Genomic DNA, 26,071 nt, shown 5'->3' with positions numbered 1-26,071 from the left:
TCTGATTTGGATTTCAGGGGTAAAAAGGTTTACTTAGTCAAGTGAGGATGCTCTCTGCACGGCTGTGGTACTACAGCAACACTAGGAAGAGACAGAAGAACTGGACTGGAAGAAAAGCATGCAGTCAGCACTAGGACTGCTTCCCACAGGGTGGGAGATCTCTATCAATTTTTCCTCTCTGACATGTGGACAAAAAGAGTTGAAGGGAGGCTAGATTATACATACTCACTCACTCATCTGTTCATTCATTTATTCAATTAATAAAAATATTTCTTGCATATCCTAGGTGGCAAGCATGAGAATACACTGTTCTTATTCAAAAGAGGAAGCAGAGAAAGAAATAGATAATTACAATTAAATACATTTAGTTCTCTAATAACAGCAACATGTATTGAACTCATGTATTAAATACCAGGAACTTTGCTTGGAGCTATAAACCCTTAGAATACCAATATAGGGGTTTGGTCATTACTTCCTTTTGGAGGAACAAAGGCTGAAGAGATTAACTCCTACAGCCTGGAAGCAGTGAACCAAAAAATTTAAGCTTAGATACTTTGACTTGACACTTGGTCCTTAGCCACACATTTCCAGATTTGGGGAAAGATGACTAAAACTACAACAAAACTACCCTACTATGACTCTTGAAAGCAAATTAACTCTCTAAATGAGGATATCGGTGGGCTGGCTGGGGTGTTAGGGGCTGGTGGTGATTAGTAGGCAGAGGCAGCTGCATATCTGAAGGCCATGGGAGGTGTGTTGTCAGGGGAAATGAAAATGATTAAATAGTGTTGGAGGTTTCTGTGGGTGATCTGGTGTTTTTATTGGTGCATAACAAAACATTCCCAAACTTAGTGGCTTAAATAATCATGATCATTTATTTAGTTCACAGATCTGCAAGTTGGTCAGGGTTTGGTGGGGACAGCCCCTTTATAGTCTATGCACTGATTGCTGGGGCTGCTTCAAGTATGCCTGAACAACTGGGGCTTCTTACGAATTTTTATCTTTCTGTGATCTCTTCACGTAGTGTCTCAGACACTGCAGCTTCAAGGAACTAAACTTACGTGGAAGCCTAGGGCTCTAAGGTGCATGCATAGAAATCATATAGCCTGACTTTATCCCAGAACTCAGTGGAGGCAGTCAAAAGATCCTGCCCAGGGTCAAGTAGAGGGGACACAGATTGTAGGTTTTACTGGACAAATAGCAAGGTTCTGGAAAAGCATAGGGACAGAAGTACTGTTGCATACTTTTTTCTTTTAGGGGGAGGTGGTGGGGTGGAAGTAGAGTAGGATAAAAGGCAGCATCAGTTCAGTTCAATTCAGTTCAGTCGCTCAGTCGTGTCTGACTCTTTGCGACCCCATGAATTGCAGCACGCCAGGCCTCCCTGTCCATCACCAACTCCCAGAGTTCACTCAGACTCACGTGCATCGAGTTGGTGATGCCATCCAGCCATCTCATCCTCTGTCATCCCCTTCTCCTCCTGCCCCCAATCCCTCTCAGCATCAGAGTCTTTTCCAATGAGTCAACTCTTCGCATGAGGTGGCCAAAGTACTGGAGTTTCAGCTTTAGCATCATTCCTTCCAAAGAACACCCAGGACTGATCTCCTTTAGAATGGACTGGTTGGATCTCCTAAGTCCAAGGGTCTCTCAAGAGTCTTTTCCAACACCATAGTTCAAAAGCATCAATTCTTCAGCGCTCAGCTTTCTTCACAGTCCAACTCTCACATCCATACATGACCACTGGAAAAACCATAGCCTTGACTAGACAAACCTTTGTCGGCAAAGTAATGTCTCTGCTTTTGAATATGCTATCTAGGTTGGACATAACTTTCCTTCCAAGGAGTAAGCGTCTTTTAATTTCATGGCTGAAATCACCATCTGCAGTGATTTTAGAGCCCCCCCAAAATGAAGTCTGACACTGTTTCCACTGTTTCCCCATCTATTTCCCAGAAAGTGAAGGCAGCACAGTTGGTCCTAAAGAATAGAGTTGGCTTATGATGGGCTTGGATTCAACGATGGACTTCACACTTATTAGGTGGGTAACTTTGGCCAAGGTGCTTAACTTTTTTGAGTCTCAGTTTTCTTATCTGTAAAATGAGGAAGCTAGGACTGATCTTACAGAATTGCTAATGATTAAGAATATATGTAAATCCTTTGGCATTGGGGATTGGCACATATTTCATAAGACCTTTGATTACTGATGGGCTAGTAGTAAGAGAGAGAATTGCAGAGGGAGAATGGGTCAAGTGGGGGGTAGGATTTCATAGCTAATAGTAAGCTGGTGAAACTATAATAATATTAAAAGCTAAAAGTTACTGAAAACTAGCCACAGTGCTAAGCTCTTTCAAAGGTGTATCTCACTGAATCATCACAACAAATCTATGGTGAAGGACGGCTGTGACCCCGTTTTATAGATGAAGATATTCGGGATCAAAGAGGTTAAGTAATGTTCCTAAGTTGGTAAGTAGCAGTGACAGGATATGAATCAAGGTGATTGCATTACCAAAGCCTATACCAGGACAGTTGGGATTTTAACCTGAGGCTACTGGAAGCTACTAAAAATTTTTAAACTGGGCAGTCCTGTGGTCAAAGTTGCTCCATAGACATCAGCATGGAAAACAGGGAGGAACATTTAACAGATGATTGCTTTAGTCCAGGTGAGAAATACTGAGACATGTAACATATTGAAGATAAAAGTAGTGTGGGAGACATGAGAAGTGGAGGAGGTCCTATGAGGGTAGTGGCAGTCAGCCTTGATTTTTGATTGGATGTGGAAAGAAGGAGAGGGAATTTCTGCCATCATTCATCAGCGCTGCATGCAGGCACTGGCATGTGCATTATTACTCAGGGCTCTAAGTAGAGAAAGAAAACAACCCCCCGGGTGCCTTCTAACCTAAAGCATATTTCCTAAGTCCTTCCACTCTCAGTCTAGACTGAAAACAAACAAAACAGACTCCTCCTGAAGCTCTCAGATCTCTCACCTTGCAATTCTGGCTTTCAACCTCCACGCCAGGCTTCCTTTCCCACACCCTAAACCCTTGTACTGGGGATTACAATGATCGTTTGTGTGCACTAGGCGATTGTTCCTTCCACATCAGGGGCCTTGGGAGGATGACCTAAGGCTGCTTTCTCCTGTCCTTACTTCCTCTATCCAGTGCTGTAACTACACATGCAATCAGCTGGTTCTTATAAAGGATGCTGACCAGTGCTGTGATGTTGTCTTCAGGAAGCAGGGGGATCTCCAAATAAGGTACTTACTGACCGTGTCATTTAGCTTCATGTGAATTTCCTTTAGAGGGACAATATGTGCTTTGAAAGACAGAGACAGAATATGTGTCATTAGATAAGGCATTCCAGGTCTCTGATTAAGGACTTTTATCTGTTGCTGGGTCAAGGTCTAAGAAATAAACTGGCCCTTGATGAAAACTAAAACAAGTGAAGAAACCAACAGACAACCCCCTAAACCTAGTTTTTCTGTATGGAAAATATGTCTTTTCAAATTACTTCCTTAAAATTGGAATAATTTTTAAGATTAAAAATATTGCCATGATCTTTTGTGATAGATGTATTTACTCTTATTTACTTGCTTGTGTCTCATCCTTCTGTTTCCTTTATAATAGGATTAATTTCTGAAAAGTAACTTTATTCTGATGCTACGTTTTGAATAAATTACTGCCTCTCGCAATGAACAATGGAGGCTGGCATTTGACTGAACAGCTTTAGTCCACTGACTGGTACATTTAGGTATAGTGGGAGCTCCATTTAACTCAGTGTTTCTGACAATAAATCACTTGAGGAGAGAGAATTGCTCTCATTGTTTGAACACTTGTCTATGCACGTTGCTTGGTCATTTACTAGATAGTTATTAAGTCTGCCATTTGTTGTCAGTCTCCGAAGGCATAAGCTAGCACAGCTGTACCACTGCATGAGGTCACTAGCTGCACACACAGTTTGGTCACAGTCTTGCTTTAGGATCTCAAATCGCTTCCCTTAATCATCAAGCAGGCTTAAACTTGGCTTTGCCCACTAAATTATCCCTTTCGAGAAATCATCCACTGTACCTCAATGACAATTTAATGTTTTTTTATTTATAAAGAACAACAAAAAAAGCGAGCTATTTTATGATTTAGAAACTTTCCCTAAATGGGAGTTTCCAATGAAACATTAAATTGGTGAATGGCAACGAGTGAACAACTAATGAAGTCAGACTTTCTTGTTAGGAAAGTATGAAAGTATGTTATTATGAGCACTGTAGAGTGGGAACAGATTAGAATATAAAAGCTAGAGAAGGGTCTAGTTTCTGCTTAGCGGTCTTTTTGATTGTTTAATAAAAAGCTCCCAAACCATCAAACATCAGACAACAAAAGGCACATTTTGATAATCTAAGCTATTTTCGCATTAATTAAACCTTATGTTTAGGGGATTACTTTTCTTTTGTCCCAGAAGGAAACCTCTTGCTTGGGACAGCTTCAACAATTTAACCACATTTTCCAAGCATATAAGGCAAATAAGAGGCAATCATTCATCGGTTATAAGGATAAGCCAGGGAATGGGAATACTTTTGTAGGTCACATCACCTGATAGAAACTTTGGACTGATCCTTTCCTGGTTCAAGAGTTCAACCATAAGACCTACTTTCCCTATCAGCTGGCTCAGGCTGATAAGGTCCTGAAGTAAGCAAGACTTTTTATGACTTTTATTTAATTGTCTGTGTGATATAGGGTTGGGGGTTAGTCTTCACAGAGTTACTTCTCATTGGTCTGTTTTTCTTTTGAATAAATCATGGTCTCCCTGATTGGACAAGTTACAAGGAGTTTGAGTAAATACTTTTCATCAAATTTCTAGTAGCCAGTACAGAGCCTTTACCCCTAACAGGTTTCCTGTAAGTACTATTGAAGAAAATAATTATAAACTTAGCCTTAGATTGTTGACTAGTTGGGGACAAACATAATTCAAGAGCAGAATAAGTAAGAGCAAGTATTGTATATGCCCATCAAGAGGATTAGTTGCAGGTGGTGGAGACATGGGTAAAGTTGAAGGTGCCAGAGCTCACTGAAATTGCATATGAGATGTTATCTGCTATTAGAATGAGCAGAGTCTGTCTTCTTCCCAGGAATTTGGCTCAAAAGGAGCTCATAAAGAGGTGTTATCACCAAAGTGGTAAGCTAGGCCTGTAACCTAGGGAAGTTTCAATGGGTTCCGGTGCTATGCTCCTTTGAAAGGAACTAGGTGTTTCTGATCTCTCTTAGTTTCCCTTCTATTCCCATCCTCCTTCCATCTTCCCTTCTATTTGGTCTGGTGAACATCAATAGTAGAATGTTTTTTGCAGCTTCCATCTTAACTTGTGTTCTAGATCTGCTGCTGCTGCTGCTGCTAAGTCACTTCAGTCGTGTCCGACTCTATGCGACCCCATAGACAGCAGCCCACGAGGCTCCCCCATCCCTGGGATTCTCCAAGCAAGAACACTGGAGTGGGTTGCCATTTCCTTCTCCAATGCATGAAAGTGAAAAGTGAAAGTGAAGTCGCTCAGTAGTGTCCGACTCTTAGCAACCCCATGGACTGCAGCCCGCCAGGCTCCTCCGTCCATGGGATTTTCCAGGCAAGAGTACTGGAGTGGGGTGCCATTGCCTTCTCCTGTTCTAGATCTGAGTGTGTCACAAACTTATTGTTGACCTTGCAGAAGTCAGTTAACATCCCTGAGCTTTAGCTTCTTTAGCCATACAATAACTGGATGAGATGATGGTCAAGGTGCTTTACTAATTCTATGATTTTATTATTCTTTGACTAGACACTAGTTACAATACCTTAAGTTCAATACTTAATCCTCTAATAAGATGCATATATTAATCACTTTTTTCTTTAAAGATTGGGCTTAATTCTCTGGTATTAGGTAACTAAATACCTCATATTCATTAGTATAGATATCCATTAGGCACCTGATATTTAACCAAGCAGAATGCTCCCCTGTGGCTGAGACTCTAAGATTCTCTCTGGTATAATCCCTTGGGTTTAGTGAAGGTTAAAAGCCATCAAGTTTCATTTTCTAAGAGGACTGTGGTTCTAAAATAGGTGTTCAAGCACTTTGGAATATAATAGTGTAAACAGATGAAAACACACTTTTTGGTATTTTCGTCTTCTAAGTGATAAAAACATCTCCATGTCATAACATCATTATGGCTCCTATCACTTATTGAGAGCTTACTATATGCTAGACACTGCTGCTAAACATCTATAATCTTGTTTGGTTCTCAAAATGTGGTGAAAGTGAAAGTCACTTAGTCGTGTCTGACTCTTTGCGACCCCATGGACTGTAGCCTGCCAGGCTCCTCTGTCCATGGAATTCTCCAGGCAAGAATACTCGAGTGGGTAGCTGTTCCCTTATCCAGAGGATCTTCAAAGCCCAGGGACTGAACCCAGGTCTCCCACATTGCAGGCAGATTCTTTACTGTCTGAGCCACTTTATAATTATTATTTTTGTTTTGAAATTATCATGTATAGATGATTATCATAAATACACACAATTTGTAGAATTAGAAAGCAAATACCCTATACACATTTCTTAGTTTAAAAACTATAACTTTATCAGTCCTTAGATGTCCTTGTGTGCCCTCTCCACTCACATTCCCTTCTTACCTCTAAAAGCAACCACTATCCTGGATTTTGTGTAAATCATTACCTTGCTTTTCTTTAGTTTTCCATCCCTGTATGTATCCCTAGATTTAGTTGTTCTTGTTTTAAAACTTGATGGAAATGGACTCCTATAGAATGTATTCTTCTAGAATGTACTAGCTTTTCCATATCTTATTTTGAGGTTTATCATTATTGATGTGCAAAGCTTTTCTTCATTGTTACTGTTGAATAATATTCCACTGGATGACTTTGCTACAATAATTTATTCTACTGTTGGTGGATATTTGACTTGTTTTCCTTTTATTTATTTTTTGGCATTATGAACAACGTGGCTTTGAATATCCTTATATATTCCTGGTGTGTATAAGTACATATATACATATGCATACACACGTATATATGTGTGTATATGTGTATGTGTCTGTCTTAGAATACACTTAGAACACACTAGAAAACCAATGCCCACAGTCACCAAACAACTCATTAAAGGTCAGAGTGATGAGGACAAAGTCTGAACCACAAATTGTTGTCAGAGTTTGTGTCCTTAGCCACAACACGCTATGGATCCCCACTTTTAGGCCTTGGGGAATTTAAATCACTTGCTTAAAGAGCAGAGACTCAACAAAGTTCAACCTAACTAATGCTTTTCATTATTTCTGTATCATCTAAAGCACATATTATGATTCATATGTGAAACTAACCACTCACAGATGCTGTTGCTAAGTCACTTCAGTCGTGTCTGACTCTGTGCGATCCCATAGACGGCAGCCCACCAGGCTCCCCCGTCCCTGGGATTCTCCAGGCAAGAACACTGGAGTGGGTTGCCATTTCCTTCTCCAATGCATGAAAGTGGAAAGTGAAAGTGAAGTTGCTCAGTCGTGTCTGACTCTTAGCGACTCACAGATGAATGAAATTATATTGGGTTGGCCAAAAAGTTCGTTTGGGTTTTGCTGTCACACTGTATGGAACAACCTGGATGAACTTTTTGGCCAACCCAATACTCAGCACCCTTATCTCTCCTTTACAAGTGATCAGATGTCAAAATGTAAAAATATAATTTCACATTATCCATATATATATGACATGAAATTATTATAGTATTTTTCTTTTAAGAATATGAATAAAGATGAAAAGAAAAGCAGGTTTTTTAGAGGAATAGTTCTCTCTCTCTCTGTCTCAGCCTGCCAAATCTCTTTAGCAACATTTAGCACTTGTAAACATTTAAGTTCACTGTCAGTTAAAGATTTTCAAAAGTTGATGTACTATTAAGGGAGACATGTATCTAATAAATGTTTATGATGTGACACTGACAGAATATAGGCTGCTATAATCAAGACAGCAGCAATAACTTAAAAGTTCTTTTACATATGCAAAGCATTTGGGAAGGAGTATTTGGTGTGGTGAGCAAAAACAACCAAGCAAGTACGGCAGATGATGACATGAAAGGAATCAAACTGTAAGTCCTGCTGAATCATCAGTGTCCTGGAGACACTTGAATGAGTTTCTTTGCTAGAAGTTTTTCCCAGTACATGATGATAAATGTTCTCAAGGAAAAATGAAGTGAAGTTTCTCCGTTCTGTGAGTCACATCTCTCTTGGTTGCAAATGACTGAACTCATCTTGAACTTGTTTAGGTAAAATGAGAAATGCTGATTCATGGAATGTCATGAAGACTTGAACAATCAAACCATGGGAACTTCAGGGATGCAGATGGATTGTCCAGAAAAACTGAAATATCCGGTCAAAAACTCTTGGGGACTCTCTTTCCAAAAGCTCCTGCTTCTGCTTCTCTCTCTGCGATGGCTCCCTTCTCTTTCTCTGGAAATTGGGTTCTTCTTCATGGTAAGAAACACTGCTATCACACTTCCCGAGTTCTACATCCTGATGGATGATGGATTAAATTATACTTTCTCCAGCGAAAAGTTAAAAATTACCAGGGGAGGGAGATTTGTTGCCTCAGCCGGAAGACTTTGTCCATTTCTAGACCAGTTTTCTGTTCTCTGGGGAAGGGAGGATGGAGTTATAGATGAACATGGACATTTTCTCAGAACCACTTGGTTTGACTCTGGGAAGAGCATTTCCAAAAGAATGGGAGTAAAGTTTATAGAGAGAGGTACAGTGGACAGATAAAATAATAGTTTTTCACTAGTTTAAACAATCCCCATGATATTTTCAGTATTTTATAAAGAGGGTAAAAATGATCCCAAGCTATGACAACAAATTAATCTTATCATATTTTCTCTTTGAATTATTTTACATATAATCTACCTGAAATATTTTCAAACAAACAATAAACATGAGGAAATGGGTGTTCTGTCTTCTTGAAAATGTGTTCTGATGCAAAGAATTAACTTTGTGATTTATACTTTCTAATTATGCAAAACCCTCCAGCTATGAACATAGTAAGCAAGACACTCCAAAGTAAAAAAAAAAAAAAAAAGTTATTTTTAAAAGGCTCCGGCCACATATATCAGCTAAACTATCCATGTTTCCGAAAGACAGTGAAATCTCTTTAAATTCTCAAATTGGTTTTTGGTCTTAATGTAGCATCAGATATGCAAATTAATAACTTCAGACCCTGATTATTCTTATCTCCACTCCCACCATCCAGTCCTCGGAGAAGCAGGTGCTAAGGTGAGATTAGACATGCAAGAGATTTGCTGAAGGAGGCCTTGTGGGAGAAAATGGGGTGGGAGCTGGTGGCAGCTGGGAGGGCTGACAGAGCATAATGCAGGGCTGATCCCTGTGAAGGAGCGAGGCAGGGAAGCAAGGAAGAAAGGCCTGAAGATTCAATTCCGAGAAAGTTTTGGCCAGGCTATCTGGAGTTCTTAAGCTAAAGTTGCCCGTCAGAGGAATCCTGCATCTTCCAGGAATGCGCCTGCCTTAGCAGCGCTGCTGTGCTTAGTCATGGCTGGGGGCAGCCACAGAAAGCATGGCCTCGGAACAAATGTGGTGATGAATTTCAGAGGGCAGTAGTTGGAACCATCAGTCTACTATGTTTCCTGCAGCGGCTACCATAATTACTATCCTAGCAATCTGTTTTCTGGTACATCCATGGGATAAGGTTCTCCTCTTTCATCCCTTCAAATGCTAGGTCATTGAAAGGCTAGGTCATTCAAATTCATGTGGCATCTCTGACTGACTGAATACTTTCCATTCATCACATTTTATTTTATTTAAAAATACTTTTACTAATTAACCCAATTCACCATTATCATCCTGGTTCCTTCTTCTGTCTCCTTATAAATATTATTGTAAGGCATGCACCGTATCCTGGATCCTAAACCTCTAATCTTCAGTGAGCAACCAGAAGTGATTACAGATTCCTAACAAATACATCAGACAAAAAATTTCATTAGTATGAGCTTGGATTTGGACCCCAAATTCTTTTGGGATTTCCTTAATGGACAAAATAGACAACTGATCTGAGTCAGAAGGACTCCTTTTTGCCTGTGGTCTGACACTGACCTGGGAGAAGACTTACATTCTATTGTCTATGATTCTTTTAGTTTGGTTCCTTCTTGTCTTTTTAAGTGGAGGGAAGAGCAGGAAAGCTATCCCTTAGAGTGACCGTATATTGCACAAGTTAAAAAGAAGCACTATTAACATTGCCAAGACAACAATCATAACCAGGATGGTTCTGAGAAAACTGGATTAAAAGCTCACTCTAAGGTCTCTCTTCTCAAGAGTGAAGGAGACTTGAACCTCTTATCTCACCAAGCACATGGTAAGAAAGAGAGCAGTGCAATAATTTAGGAGAAATGTCTCTCTTTTTTTTTTTTTTTAAGAGAGATGCAGAAAGAAAGAATTTTTATCAATTTTTCCTTCTCAAGATATGACACTTCTTGGAACTCCCAGTTCACAGAGGTGATTTTGTTCCAGGGCTCTTCCTTGTAGGGGCAAAGATGGGAATAGGTGGGTGGGCCATCAAGGCGTGTGTGGGGGCTGTGCTCCCTTCAAGGCTTTTCCAGTGTCGTTTCTAAGTGATTATCATCTTGGACCATATGTACTTGGAGATTCTTGGTTGTTTTCCAGGGTAAACAGGACACATCTTCTTGAAAGGCACTTTTTTTCCCCCCAGTAATTTGAGGGGAAATTTCTTTTATATTAAATCAAACCCAGATACATACTAGTGGATTAGAATGTGAAATTCATCTGGATTTTAAAAATAAATTATGAGACTTCAAAGATGTATTGTCCTTAGGGGCCACTTTATACTCCTGTTTAGATCTTCCTCTAAGTATTATTATTCACTATTCTAAGCTATCTTATCAGAGAAGTTTAAAAAGACCTACCCAAGAAATTAGAGTGTGTCTTCAACATTCTCTTAGCTCTTCTGTCTCTTTCCAAAATTGGACAGTACCAGCTTCCTACTGTTTTGACAGCCATTTAAGGATATCATTGTAATTGATAATTCAGTCCAGATTATCCAATGTGTAACAAGACTCAAGGCAGCCAGAATGCCCCAGGATAGATGCAAATGGGTTGTAAGTAGGTGTGGAGATGAGCCACGATTTAGTCCTTCAAGAGTATTTATTGAGTGCCTATGTACCGGCAGCTCTTCTGGAAAGTGTGACACAGCAGGGAACAAGCCAGATAAATGGCTTCTTCTCACACAATATAACAAACCTGAGAGACAACAAATATTGGTAAAAACTAATACATAAGAAAATAAAGCATTCCAATAGCTTTAACTGATGGGGTGAAAATAAAGCAGGAAAGTGTTCTAGCCTCTATGATGTGGTATACAGTGACAGCTTCTCTGAGAGAGTGACATTTGATCTTATAAAGAGAAATAAGCAGTCAGTCTGACGAAAATGAGAGAAGAGTCATTCAGGAAGTAGCAATGGTGAGTGCAAGGAACTGGAGACAACTGGACCCTTTGGAGTGACAGAGAGGAAGCCTGCATGTGGGGCACAGTGGATGAAGGGGAGCTTGGTTGTAGAGAAGGGCTGGGGCTCAGTCTCACAGAAAACAGTTTGGCTGACATTCTAACTACATTGAGAATTTACTGGAAGGCCTTAGCTGGGGAATGTCATCACTGTCCAAATTACCCAAATAGTAAAACCATCTCTTCCTGAATTACTTGGCAAAAAAGGATATTATGGCTATGGATATGCATGACAATTAAGTGGAACATGGAAGAAGGGGCTCCAATTAAAACTGACCTCACTTTAACATGAGAGGAAGATGAAATTATAGCTAGCAATGTTTAAAGGATGTAAAGATGACTTTCAATAATGAATAAAATGTTAAATTTTATTATGGAGAAGAATGTTATGTATGTTATACAATCCAAAAGGAATTCTCATTCAAAATAACTGAAAAAAAGTCTAGGATGTTTATAACAATAAGCCTTTTAAGATAAATGGAAAATTCACATATCTAGAGCCTGACTTCTAAAGAGCTCAGACTTCATTGTATATAATATGTTAGGAAATTTTGTTTATTTATAATTTAACCCACTTGAGTCAAAATCACAAGGAAGTTTAAGGAATCTGAGTAACATTTAAAATGACCACTTCAGTAGATTAAAAGTTGAGCGTATCATCACACTGTTTCTTTGATATGATCACTCCTCCTCCCCATGATATTAAATAAGAGGAGGGGGTGAACTGTAACCTGAACTCTAACCTGCAATCATGTTTCCAAGGAAAGAGAAGCGAGATGGGAAAAACAAAAACAAAAATCACCAACTCATTTAGAAACTCATGAAAGGCAGAGTAGAGTTTGCACATATCAGACCGATTTGCCTCGGCGTGTGAATCATTTAACAGGAAAAAACACGGACTGACTCAGCTTGAGTGAGCTCTTTCTGTCTCTGCTGAGGTCCTCCCTTAGTGTGGCCCCTGTCGCTCTCTTCAGACCTTGCTTCCCTTCTCCTTGCTCACTGGAGAGAAACAGGAAGTGTTGTTTATTAATAAGCCTGACCAGGGTCACACCCAAGGCAATATCAGGGCTTTACCTCTCCTGGGCTTGGGGAGAGGTTCAAAGATCAAGGATATGCTCCTGGTTAGAATGAGAGGCAAGGCCAGGCTCCAAAAAATAAACTCACAACTGGGACTTGACATAAGTCCCTACAGTGACTTAGAGTCACTCTGCCTGTGTGACAGCTCACCGGTTCCTCCCAAACCTCTGGTGACACTGTATCCCTTCTAACAGAGAGATGGCTGGTGCCTCGACAGAGAAGCAGCTTGCCTAAGACCATGGTGGGAACAGCACTTGGATCTAGACTTTCTGACTCCTACGGTTGTGTCATCTTCCATTGATCACTACTCCTTGGGAGACCTTTACAACACAGAGGAAAGCTGCCCAGCATGGGGTATCCTAGCTCGCTTGTCATGAGCTGTTCTTTTCCCTTGGCTTTTCAGTTGTACCTCATAGCTACCTTCGGTCAGCTCCTGGACTGGGGTCATCTCTGTTTGACATAGGTTGAGTCACATTAAACTTGAATTTGGGGGGTGAGGGAGAGAGAGAGAGAATGCCTGACATTTTATGGCAGGTTCCCTACCTCACCCCACCCCACTCCTTCTCAACAGGGAGAAAGTACCTGAAAGAACATTATTGCTCTGAGGGACATAAAAAACTCAATGGGTATTTTCTAGCCTGAAAAATCTTAGCGATGTCAAAAAGCCACTTGAGACAACAAGGCACCAGCTCTTCTGTCCTCATTCCTTATCAGCCCTTGCTTTGGGAAGAGGAACTTTCTGAAAGAGGAATCTTTGTGGAGAAAAAAAGAAGGGGAAGGTGTGTGCACTCTAGGCTCTGAAACAAATCAGTGACAAGTTGTTCCATAGACTGACAACTTTCCCCTCATCTTTCTAGCAGTTGTACATCTCATTGTCGGAGACGTAGAAGAAAAGTAATGGTTAAGTATATAATGTAATCCCTGAAGTACATTGACCATCACATTGCTCCAACCATACTAAAATTGTCATTGTGATTCCAACTCAATTGTGGTCTGTGACCCAACAGATAAGTGACCTCACTGAGAAAATTCACTGGTCATGGTGGCTTTGGCTTTCATGGCATATATGAATTGTTATGTTCATTTTCTTCACACCAAATACTTAGTACAGAGTTAAGTGGATTGGAAGATCTCATGAAAACCATTAACCTACACAGTTCCTGTTTACAGCATATCTGACCATTGTTACCAGTACCTTGCTTTGAGAAAGCATGGGCACTCAAGTCAGGTTGGGAGGGTGTGAATCCTCAGGCTACCACAGTTACACTCCATGACAATGGGAATGTTACATAACATTTCTGTGCCTCAGTTTCCTCATTAAACATGGGCATAATTGTGCAAACCTCATAGGATTATTGTGAGGCTCAAGTACAAAATAATTAGTGCACCCTGCCTGGTACGGTTAAAATGACACCAAAGATAATGCAGATGTTATCTTAACACATAATTGCAATTTTGCTTACTCAAGGCCAAGTGCTGCTACTGCTAAGTCGCTTCAGTCATGTCCGACTCTGTGCGACCCCATAGACAGCAGCCCACCAGGCTCCTCTGTCCATGGGATTCTCCAGGCAAGAACACTGGAGTGGGTTGCCATTTCCTCCTCCAATGCATGAAAGTGAAAAGTCAAAGAGAAGTCGCTCAGTCGTGTCCGATTCCTAGCGACCCCATGGACTGCAGCCCACCAGGCTCCTCCGTCCATGGGATTTTCCAGGCAAGAGTACTGGAGTGGGGTGCCATTGCCAACTATCTTAACTTAATAGAATTTTCCAAACAAAATGAAGTCTCCAGGATGTCAAGACCATAGCTTTGTTGCTCCCTCATTTTTACGCTACTGCTTTTAAACAGGCCAGCAAATCCCAGCTGATGACTCAAGACTTTTCAGCAGGTATACATTATGCTGACCTCACCCTCATGTGCCCTCAGGCTTTCACTTATAAAATCGTGGGAGCAAAGAAGTGTGTTGGTGAGAAATAAATGAGGAAGGACAAGGACAAAAAAAAGTGTCATGAGTTTATTCACTGGCAATATTTATTATACAGTGATCATTCGTCAGATGTATTTGCTCTCTGTTCAACTGTAAATATGGAAGAAATACCATTGCTCAACAGCTGTCTTGGTCTCTTACCAGGATTTGTGAGGTGCAGGTGTCTCAGGGTGCCTTCGAAATACAGTGCCATTCTTGCACTGAAGCTTTCATGATGGGTGCCAGACTGAATTAGTCATGACTGAAAGACAGCGCCATCTTTAGACTAATTGTTCATAATAAAATAAATTCCCTTACAGCATCATGTTCTTGGGACCTTTACCCAGCAGAGCTTTTTAGTGGGCTTAAGATTTAGCAAAAGAATGAAAATGATAACCAGTATTTCAGTCTCTGTAGACTTCAAGTCTCAGTGTGGCAGCATGAATGTTAGCATCAGCTCAAGCTTTGGGCTCAGTCAGACTTCCATTCAAATCCTGGTTGAAATTTGCGATATGACCTTGGCTCTGGTATTGAACTCCGTGAGGAGATTATCTCAGAAATATGGGCAATAAAACCTTCTCCTTAAGAGGTAGTGAGAACTCAGTGAGATTGAAAAACTGATCTATATTGTAGGTGTTTAACAAATATGAACGTCTTTGTTTTATTCTTTCCCTATCTCTTTCTTCTTAGTCATGTAGTGCCATTTGAGAGTCCAGCTTTTACAGGCCTAAGTTATTTTGTTACAGCAAGTCAGACACTGGAGGAGGCACAAGCTATTTGAGAACTTTGAAGCTTTTCGCTAAATGAAGGCCAGAGACCAGAATTAGTATTTGTACTTTGCAGCACAAGGGTCAGCAAATCAGGTTCATTGAGATTATGGGGGATCCTAATGAGTGTTTCCCAATGAAAATATGAAGCCTATGGAAGTGCTTCTTTGGATGTTAAGGGCTCTGGATTGTGTGGTATTATCACTACTGTCACGACTTATGTTTTCCTTCTCATTCTGCAGGTTAGGAATTGAGATCTAGAAAGACAAAAATTGATTTTCCTGAACATATATATCATTCTCATCCTCTTTCTAGCAGCAAATCTAGTGCTTGCCTAGTGCCAATTACTGATCTAGGCACTTTATATGTATCACCAGTAACTCTGGTAAATGGTAATCTTCATAACAACCTTATGAGGTGGTTACTATTATCCCATCTTACAGATGAAGAAGCAGAAGCACAGAGAGGTCCCAACAGCTGTCAAGTGGCTGGGATTTGAACCTTATCAGTCTGATTCCAGAGTAATCATTTTGACAACATGGTGCTAGTGGTAAAGAACCCACCTGCCAGTGCAGAAGATGTTAGAGACGTGGGTTTGATCCCTGGGTCAGGAGGACCCCCTGGAGGAGGGCATGGCAACCCACTTCAGTATTCTTGCCTGGAGAATCCCGTGGACAGAGGAGCCTGGCAGACTATAGTCCGTAAGGTCGCAATGAGTCAGACATGACTGAAATGACTTAGCTCACAGTGTATTTGGTATGTGTATGTGTATGGTGTACAAACATATACTTAAAAATAAATATGGGCTTAGATGATGAATACCGTTTTCTTGTATGTTTCCTTTTTTTTTTTTTTTTTTTGGCTTATGAGATCTTAGATCCCCAACCAAGGATCCAACACATACTTCCTGCAACCGAAGCAGAGTACTAACCACTTGATTTCAACAGAATTCCCTTTTTGAGTCTTTTTTCACTTCACAACACATTCTAGTTTACTACTTAACTTTTTCAAAAGTTTTTTTTTTTTTTTAATGTGGATCATTTTTTAAGAATCTTTATTGAATTTGTTACAATATATATATGGGTGTGCTCAGTCATGTTTGACTCTGAGACCCCGTGGACTGTAGCCCATCAGGCTCCTCTGTCTGTAGTATTTCTAGGCAAGAATACTGGAATGCGTTGCCATTTCCTGCTCCAGGGGAACTTCCAGATCCAGGGATCGAACCTACATTTCTTGTGTTACCTGCATTAGCAGATGGGTTCTTTACCACTGTACCACCTAAGGAGCCCCTTGTTATAATATTACTTCTGTCTTATGTTCTGGCTGAGAGGCTTGTGGAACAGGGATTGAACCTGCATCCGCTGCATCAGAAGGCAAAGTCTTAACCACTGGACCATCGTGGAAGCCCTTATTATTTAACTTTTGAGAATGTTTTAAAGATTAAAATGATTCACATTCAATATATTGGTTACATAAAAAGAGGAAATAGCTGCTAAAGTCAACCAAATTAATTTAGAGATAGCTTTGAGATATTTTCCTATAAGGCTGATGATGGCAGAGGTGAAGAGTAGATAGAAGATTTGTTCCAAAAGAATTGCAAGACATATCTTCTACAGTCTAATTGAGTACAGAAATGAAAACAAAGTAAAGTCCAGTTGAAGTTCTCTTCCAGTTGAAGAGAGATGAATTTACACTGAACAGGTAAGAGTTTCAGGTGAGAGATGGGGACTGGAGGAGGCCTCAAGAGGTGGGAGAGGCTAAAGAGTTGGCATGTGCTAATTTTAAGTAGACTGAGGACCCAGAAATAGTGTCAGATGAGAAATGGATAAAGAAATCCCCAAACCCCAAGCCTGCTTAGGTTAGAGAAGAAAAGATACAAAGGTTTACTTTTAATATTTTATGGTTGTCATGTAGCAAGGGGATTAGATTATCTGTGTTGTTCTAGGGGACAGAAGTAGGGAAAATGTATGCAAGTAGAAGGTGGAAGATTTAAAATCAAAATGGAGAAGAACTGTTCAATATCAAGTATAATATAGCATAATAACAGCAAGGACAAAAAGGATTACTTTTGCAATCATATTCCTCTTGATCCATAGATAGATATGTAAACAGAGACAGGATTACTGGTAACACTGTAGAGGGAGATAAACCAAACTGCATAACAATAAATACTATATCATATTCCCATTTTATATGCATTCTGAATATTCATTGAAAGGCCTGATGCTGAAGCTGACATGCCAATACTTTGGCCACCTAATGCAAAGAACTGACTCACTGGAAAAGACCCTGATGCTGGGAAAGATTGAAGGCAGGAGGAGAAGGGGATAACAGAGGATGAGATGGTTGGATGGCATCACTGACTCAATGGACATGAGTTTGAGCAAGCCCTGGGAGATGGTGAAGGACAGGGAAGCCTGGCGTGCTGCAGTCCATGGGGTCACAAAGAGTTGAACACGACTGAATGACTGAACTGGAGAAGGCAATGGCACCCCACTCCAGTACTTTTGCCTAGAAAATCCCATGGATGGAGAAGCCTGGTAGGCTGAACTGATATGTATCATAAGCATGTAAAAATATACCAAACTCAAACACTTGCCTTGTATAATAATTTTTCTTATTTTTTAATGAACATATATTAAATACAAATTTAGAACATCATACAATAATTTAGGAAATCTTAGCAAGGTTAATTACATTTCAGCTCAGTTCAGTCACTCAGTCCTGTCCAACTCTTTGCAAACCCATGGCCTGCAGCATGCTAGGCCTCCCTGTCCATCACCAGCTCCTAAACTCATGTCCATTGAGTCGGTGATGCAATCTAACCATCTCATCCTCTGTTGTCCCCTTCTCCTCCCACCTTCAATCTTTCCCAGCATCAGGGTCTTTTCAAATGAGTCAGCTCTTTGCACCAGGTGGCCAAAGTATTGGAGTTTCAGCTTCAACATCAGTCCTTCCAATGAACACTCAGGACTGATCTCCTTTAGGATGGACTGGTTGGATCTCCATGCAGTCCAAGGGACTCTCAAGAGTCTTCTCCAACACCACAATTCAAAAACATCAATTTTTTGGTGCTCAGCTTTCTTTATAGTCCAACTCTCACATCCATACATGACTACTGGAAAAACCATAGCTTTCACTAGATGGACCTTTGTTGGTGAAGTAATGTCTCTGGTTTTTAATATGCTGTCTAGGTTGGTGATAATTTTCCTTCCAAGGAAAATTCCAGTGGATGTTGGCAATTTGACCTCTGGTTTCTCTGCCTTTTCTAAATCCAGCTTGAACATTTGGAAGTTCATGGTTCATGTATTTCTGAAGCCTGGCTTGGAGAATTTTGAGCATTACTTGACTAGCGTGTGAGATGAGTGCTACTGTGTGGTAGTTTGAGCATTCTTTGGCATTGCCTTTCTTTGGGATTGGAATGAAAACTGACCTTTTCCAGTCCTGTGGCCACTGCTGAGTTTTCCAGATTTGCTAGCATATTGAGTGCAGCACTTTCACAGCATCGTCTTTTAGGTTTTGAAATAGCTCAACTGGAATTCCATCACCTCCACTAGCTTTGTTCATAGTGATGCTTCCTAAGGCCCACTTGACTTCACATTCCAGGATGTCTGGCTCTAGGAGAGCGTGAGTGATCACACCATGGTGATTATCTAGGTTGTGAAGATCTTTTTTGTACAGTTCTTCTGTGTATTCTTGCTACCTCTTCTTAATATCTTCTGCTTCTGTTAGTTCCACACCATTTCTGTCCTTTATTGAGCCCATCTTTGCATGAAATGTTCCTTTGGTTTCTCTAATTTTCTTGAAGAGATCTCTAGTCTTTCCCATTCCATTGTTTTCCTCTATTTCTTTGTATTGATCACTGAGGAAGGCTTTCTTATCTCTCCTTGCTATTCTTTGGAACTCTGCATTCAAATGAGGATATCTTTCCTTTTCTCCTTTGCTTTTCCCTTCTCTTCTTTTCACAGATATTTGTAAGGCCTCCTCAGACAGCCATTTTGCTTTTTGGCATTTCTTTTTCTTGGGGATGTTCTTGGTCCGTCATTTACTGAAGTCTTAACTAAATGCTAAGATTTGACTTCATCTCTGACTTAAAGTCTAATCTTTTTTTTTTTTTTTTCAGGAAACCACAATCCTACCTTTTATGGAATTAAGAAGGGGAAAAGTAGACAAGATGTGGAGGTAGTAGGTATACAATAATATGTTGTAGACACTTAGGAGCATTTCAACAGCAAATAGCAGATTTGGGGAGTATAACAAGAAAGTGATAAAGGAGACAGTTAAGTCAGTTGGAACTGAACTGTGACAAAGCAGGGCTACTGGTGGCTGAGCAGCCAGGGTATGATCATCCTAGCAAGCTGCGGATGTGGAATCAAGATAGAGTGTGGCCTTCCTCCTTTATTTTAAAGTCCTTATAAGAAACAAAAATGTCCACCAACCAATATTATGCTTGTGTCTTCCCTGATAGCTCAGTTGGTAAAGAATCTGCCTGCAATGCAGGAGACCCCCATTTCAATTCATGGGTCAGGAAGGCCTGCTGGAGAAGGGATAGGCTGGCTACCCACTCCAGTATTCTTGGGCTTCCCTTGTGGCTAAGCTGGTAAGACCTGGGTTTGATCCCTGGGTTGGGAACATCCCCTGGAGCAGAGAAAGGCTACTCACTCCAGTATTTTGGCCTGGAGAATTCCATGGACTGTACAGGCCATGGGGTCACAAAGAGTCAGACACAACTGAGCAGCTTTAGCTTTGTATCTTTTAAGCTATTTTGTTTTTTAGTAACTTTTTATCCTTTAAGAATAGTTATTCTTTTGAAACAAAAGAATACTTTCTCTCTTCTTTTCGATGTTAATTAGAAGTCATATTTGTTATGTGGGAATAGACGTGGTCCTGGCTACTTGGGTCCAGAGTAGAATCTAGCTGTGTTAGGGTCAGAAGTGGTCTTAGCTGAGCTAGAATCTGATACCACTATTTACATAACAACTGTGGTCTGCCTCCAAAAGAGTGAGGTGTTTTACAATCACCAGCTTTATGAGTTGCAGCTATAAAATAATCAATCTTTTAAACCAAACATACCACAATGTCTACATCCAAAAGCAACTTGTCCTTCAGAGCAGTGACCTTGGGGAGCTTTTCACATATATTGGCATAAAATATTTAAACTCTTTATTGGAAACATCCTTTGGGCCCACTTTCTCTCTTTCTACCTCTCTCTCTATCTTACACACACACAGTATTTTAAGGTATACTTCATTTTTAACCAAAATGTTTTATCTTGCTTGATAACCAGTTTTATTTCCCAGAGGACTGGCTGTGAATGCTTCTGGCTATTATAAGAATCAAATCCATCATTAAAAGACTATTACCACCAAAGAGGGAAAAAGGTAATGTGGTGGTGACTACAGAGACCATATCCAAAGAAAAGCTGCAAAGATATTTGTAATATTGGTAGTATCCTTAGCATAAGAGAATAGCTTTCTAAGATGCTGGCTTAAAACTCAACATTCAAAAAACTAAGATCATGGCATCTAGTCCCATCACTTCATGGCAAATAGATGGGGAAACAATGGAAACAGTGACAGACTTTGTTTTTCTGGGCTCCAAAATCACTGCAGATGGTGACTGTAGCCATGAAATTAAAAGATGCTTGCTCCTTGGAAGAAAAGCTATGACCAACCTAGACAGCATATTAAAAAGCAGAGACATTACTTTACCAACAAAGGTCTGTCTAATGAAAGCAATGATTTTTCCACTAGTCATGTATGGACCATAAAGAAGGCTGAGCACCGAAGAATTGATGCTTTTGAACTGTGATATTGGAGAAGACTTTTAAGAGTCCTTTGGACTGCAAGGAGATCCAACCAGTCCATCCTAAAGGAAATCAGTCCTGAGTATTCATTGGAAGGACTGATGCTGAAGCTGAAGCTCGAATACTTTAGCCACCTGATGCAAAGAGCTGACTCATTAGAAAAGACCCTGAAGCTGAGAAAGATTGAAGGCAGGAAAAGGGGATGACAGAGGAATAACAGTTGGATGGCATCACCGACGCAATGGACATGAGTTTGAGCAAGTCCTGGGAGATGGTGAAGTACAGGGAAGCCTGGCATGCTGCAGTCCATGGGGTCATGAAAAGTCGGACATGACTGAATGACTGAACAACAACAAAGATGCTATTTTGAAGGATATATTTAAAGGTATAATTATTCAAATATTTATAAAATGAAAACTAATGAAATTCACTTCATAGTCCAACTTGTTTAGGGCACTTTTCATGGTATCATTTCATTCCTAATCTATGATCATTACCCTCTTGTCGCTTCTCTCACTGAAAACACAATCAATAGTTCCACATCCAGAGGTAAGGAAGATCTATGGTAAATCTGTGTTGATGAAGATAAGAAAAAGCAGTTACATTTATACACTCACTGTAGGAACTGTGTATTGGAAAAACTTTGGAAGGATAAGTTGAGATTATCAAAATGCAAAATGCACTTACTGTTCTATTCAACAATTGTGATTTGAGCCTTATGTTTCTATGCTGCTAAGTCTGCTGCTAAGTCGCTTCAGTCGTGTCTGACTCTTAGCGACCCCATGGACTGCAGCCTACCAGGCTCCTCCATCCATGGGATTTTCCAGGCAAGAGTACTGGAGTGGGGTGCCATTGCCTTCTCCGATGTTTCTATAGATATGTTCAAAAATATATACAGACATATATGCAAATTAAGTTCATTGCAGTATTGTTTGTATTCAGGAAATATTAAGAACAAACCAAATGTCTATCAATAGGGAAATTGATCACTACATTATGGTATATCTGAAGAATAGAATAATACACAACAATGGAAATAGTTAAATAGCTTGTATATGCAGATCTATAAGACATATTGTTAAAAAGCCAAGTAAAAAACTATTTATATTTCTCAATTGAGGAAAAACCACATACATGTATGTCTATATTCATGATAAATATCTGGAAGTGTACATAAGAAAATGTGATGGGAATTACTTTGGGGGAATAAAATAAGAGGTCTATTATAGGTGAGAAAATAACTTTTTATGGTATACTCTCTTGTATGTTTAATTTTATTTAATCATGTGCATTATTCTTTTCAAAATAATAAAAACAATTTTAAAAGATGAAATATACAGTGGAGGAATGTATTGATGAAGGTATGGTTGAGAACAAGATTTAATCTTCTTTCAGAAGTGGAGAAGTAAATTTTGATTCTTGTTTTTGTGTATACTTTGGTAGAGGGGAAGATGTGAGTTCTGGGAAGTAGTGAAAACAGTGATCAAATCAGAATATGAAAGAAGTGTCATAGCTTTTTATTTGAAGGTGAAGTACTGAGCCTAGAATAATGACATTTTGTGTCAAATCTTTCACACTGTCTGATCTCTCCTACTTTAAACACTAAACAAGAAATTCTTATTTTTGGACACTTGCCCAATTATTAGCTTTTTGGTACTAAACATTTTCTTTAAAAGTAAAGTAAGTGTGCTTGGGACATTGTCACATAGTAAATCTTATGGATGAATTAGTTTCATTAAATTACCTCCCTCTCTTACAGTTGGTTTAGTGGTGAGATGCTGAGTTTATGAGAGCTTAATGAGGAAAGAAAGGAGGTTATTTTAGAGGAAAGGATGAATTGGGGGGCAATTCTATGTTTTGGCGGAGAAGGCAATGGCACCCCACTCCAGTACTCTTGCCTGGAAAATCCCATGGATGGAGGAGCCTGGTAGGCTGCAGTCCATGGGGTCGCTAGGAGTGGGACACGACTGAGCGACTTCACTTTCACTTTTCACTTTCATGCATCGGAGAAGGAAATGGCAACCCACTCCAGTGTTCTTGCCTGGAGAATCCCAGGGACAGGGGAGCCTGGTGGGCTGCCGTCTATGGGGTCGCACAGAGTCGGACATGACTGAAGTGACTTAGCATAGCATCTATGTTTTGGGGGTAAGCTTGGAGGGCATTTAGTGTTCTGCATAGAGCCACTGAGGATCTTGGATAGAGAAGGGGGGAAAAGAAATACTGTGAGGAAGGGAGGCAGGAGGAACAGTTTTGACCCCATCATGGTTTTAACAAAGGTGGGTTATCAAGGCGAAGGACTGTGGATTCACTGAATGAGATGCTGAACAATGAAAACTCTCTGTGGGTCACTTGAAACTAAAGTGAGATGGGTTTCAACAGCAGAAGGCTTTTATCTACTTTTCTAATCTCTAGTATGGAAACAAAGGCACTCTCTCAATCTAGGGGGACTAGAATGGTGAAATATTAGGTTGGTCGAAAAGGTAGTTCAGCTCTTTCTGTTACAGCTTATGAAAAACCGAAATGAATTTACTGTCAATTCAATAAGAGCATGAACTCAGAGAGAACTGGGTTCAAAAAAGGGTTAGGACATTACAACTGGTTAGCCTTGGGTGAATTATTTAATCCTTTCATGCCTCAATATCCTCTTTTGGAAAATGGTAATCATATTACCTCATGGGATATTTCTAAACTAAGATACAACACAGAAAAAATTTCTGACTCCTATAAATTTTATTGGCTCAATACATGTTTTGTTATACGGGAAGAACTTCTTGCTTACAAACTTGGTATTGTTTTATAATATGTCATTGTTTACTTCCAGTGTAGTATAATTATTATTATTTTTGTTATTACTATCATTCCTTATGGAGTATCTAGTGTGTTTTAAACCTGGGTTTAAGTGTTTTATCCGTAGCATTTATAAACCTAATAGCAATTTGGAGGGCATGGTCTAGCCCATTTTATAGATGAGAAAACTGAAGGTCAGAGAGGTTAATTAAGGGAATAAGCGGGAAGTTCAAGTTTTGACTTTCTTCCAGATAACTGGAGGCATAAAGCAATGAATCAGATTCCAGAGTGAGAGGGAGCAGCATTTGTTTGGCTCATAGGCTGCAAAGTGTGAAACCCAGGGAGACCCACAGACTCTGGAGGAGAACTATGTTTGACAGCTGGGAAGACTGAATGATCTGCTTGTCATTAGACACAGCTAGAGAGAGGCAGATATATAGCTACCAGACTGAACTGAGAGATACCATGGAAGGGAGGAAGAGGATCCTGAGAGATTTCTGGAAGTGCTAAGAGTTACAGCCAACATGGAGACAAGATAGAATAAGATAGGGCAGACCTCTTCAGGATGTGGAGTATGGCTGGTACATTGTCCTTGTTCCTTACTCTTCATTATTCTTTGAATATCATTTTACCTAGGTTAGATGCTAAAGACTTCTTGTTGCTTAGTAAGGCTAATTACAAACACTAAAATTTCATTTTTTTACATGTAATTTCTAGAGGATTGTAAGATTTCTGGTGTTCCATGGTTTTCCATATTTCCCTGCCCTCCATTGATTTATAATATGATTTGAAATGATTGCCCCTTTTAGAGTTTTAAGAGAGAAACTGTATCCAAGGTGCTTGGAAAAGAGCCGTCTCTAGGCAAGAAAAAGCTACCTTTTCTAGTTTCAAGTTCAGAGAAGGAAAACTATCCAATTTTCATAGGTATCATATTGGAGCTGAGCTGACTTTAAAAGTAAATGATTTTTCTCTTTCATCTATAATAAATAACGGTGCTTTGAGCAATGCATGTTTACTGGTAACAAATTCCACCAATGGGTGTGGTGAACAGTTGAGCATATGTGGACTGTGCAGCTTCTGCTATTGTCTGTAGCATTTCCTCTCTTGTCTCACAGGGCTCATGCTTTCTCAGGCCAGGGCAGTGGCAGGTCCAGATAAATGTCTGGGTTTTCTTATCCAAGGCTGAGGTGGTGGGGGTGGTCGGGTGGTGGGGGTGGTTGTGGAGCTGTCTTTCTGGCATGGATTCCATCGTGGGGAAAGTCTATCTTTAAAAGAAATAGTAAACTGGGGCAACCAGTCTCATCAGTTAAATGATTTCCTTGCTGATATGAGGTGAGGAAAAGATGAATAGCTTTTGGGGAAAGAAACCGAGGATATAAGGGAAGAAGAAAAATGAGAAGATAACATTGAGAAAATGAGATAGATGAAGTGCAAAGGTAGATAGTTGCCTTTTTCAATTTGGAATGCAGACAGTGACATAATCTTTTCTTTCCAAATCAATAAAGCCCTAGTGTCTGTTGTGCTCTGGGAGCACAAATGGTTTTATCGAGCCCCCTAAATAAAGATAGCCAACTTACATAAGTGTTCTAAATCTCATCTTGCGGTGAGATGCCTGAAAAATGATAATATCCAGAGTCAATATTTGTAGCGTGTGCCTAAGAGGTGGTGCTCTTGAAGAGCATTAAGGCCTGTCTTGGTCACCTTATGTTATGGGCATGTTTCTCTGTGAATGTTGTGTCCTGGCACCAGCTTACCTGACTTTTCTTAACAAAACTACAGGCCATCTTTGAGAAATATTCAACCTAAATAATGGAAAAAATACACTCATTTCCAACATTTAATTTATGTATAGCAAAGTCAGCATCCACCACAAAATGCTTTGAATACTAACAATACCTTGTCCTTTGATGTAACTCCACTAGGATGATGAAAAATGTGGTCGGGGAATGGCTGGTCTGGGTTGTTCTGGGTGTGGGTTTGCTTCTTCTGGTCATTTGGAATTTGATTCACCTGCTGAATTGTGTCAGTGTCAAGAGTGCTGGGTCACATCCTGCACTGTCCAGGTTTTAGGGGTCACTTTCTTGAATCAATGCTGATTTTTCCACGTAGAATTCTGTCTCCTTTGACAATTGTTCCAAATGTATCTTCTCAAAT

At 40.0% G+C, this 26,071-nt stretch overlaps 1 long non-coding RNA gene across 2 annotated transcripts in view; it reads left to right on the top strand.

The window, feature by feature from the left end:
• The first annotated feature begins 2,947 nt into the window (after positions 1–2,947).
• Positions 2,948–26,071, top strand: part of LOC147366728 (uncharacterized) — a 48,157-nt gene continuing 25,033 nt past the window's right edge. Inside the window, exon 1 of one of the 2 annotated variants that reach the window (XR_015169045.1) lies at positions 2,948–3,247. This is a non-coding gene — a long non-coding RNA (uncharacterized LOC147366728). The remainder of the gene's footprint in view (positions 3,248–26,071) is intronic. The other variant, XR_015169046.1, reaches the window with a different exon arrangement.

Source organism: Bos grunniens, chromosome 8 (assembly GCF_055505025.1).
Source record: "Bos grunniens cultivar Pamir isolate PY7600 chromosome 8, Bosgru_T2T1.0, whole genome shotgun sequence".
Classification (NCBI taxonomy): Eukaryota; Metazoa; Chordata; class Mammalia; order Artiodactyla; family Bovidae; genus Bos; species Bos grunniens.
The sequence above is the reverse complement of the archived record's forward strand: the minus strand, read 5'-3'. Positions and strand labels throughout refer to the sequence as shown.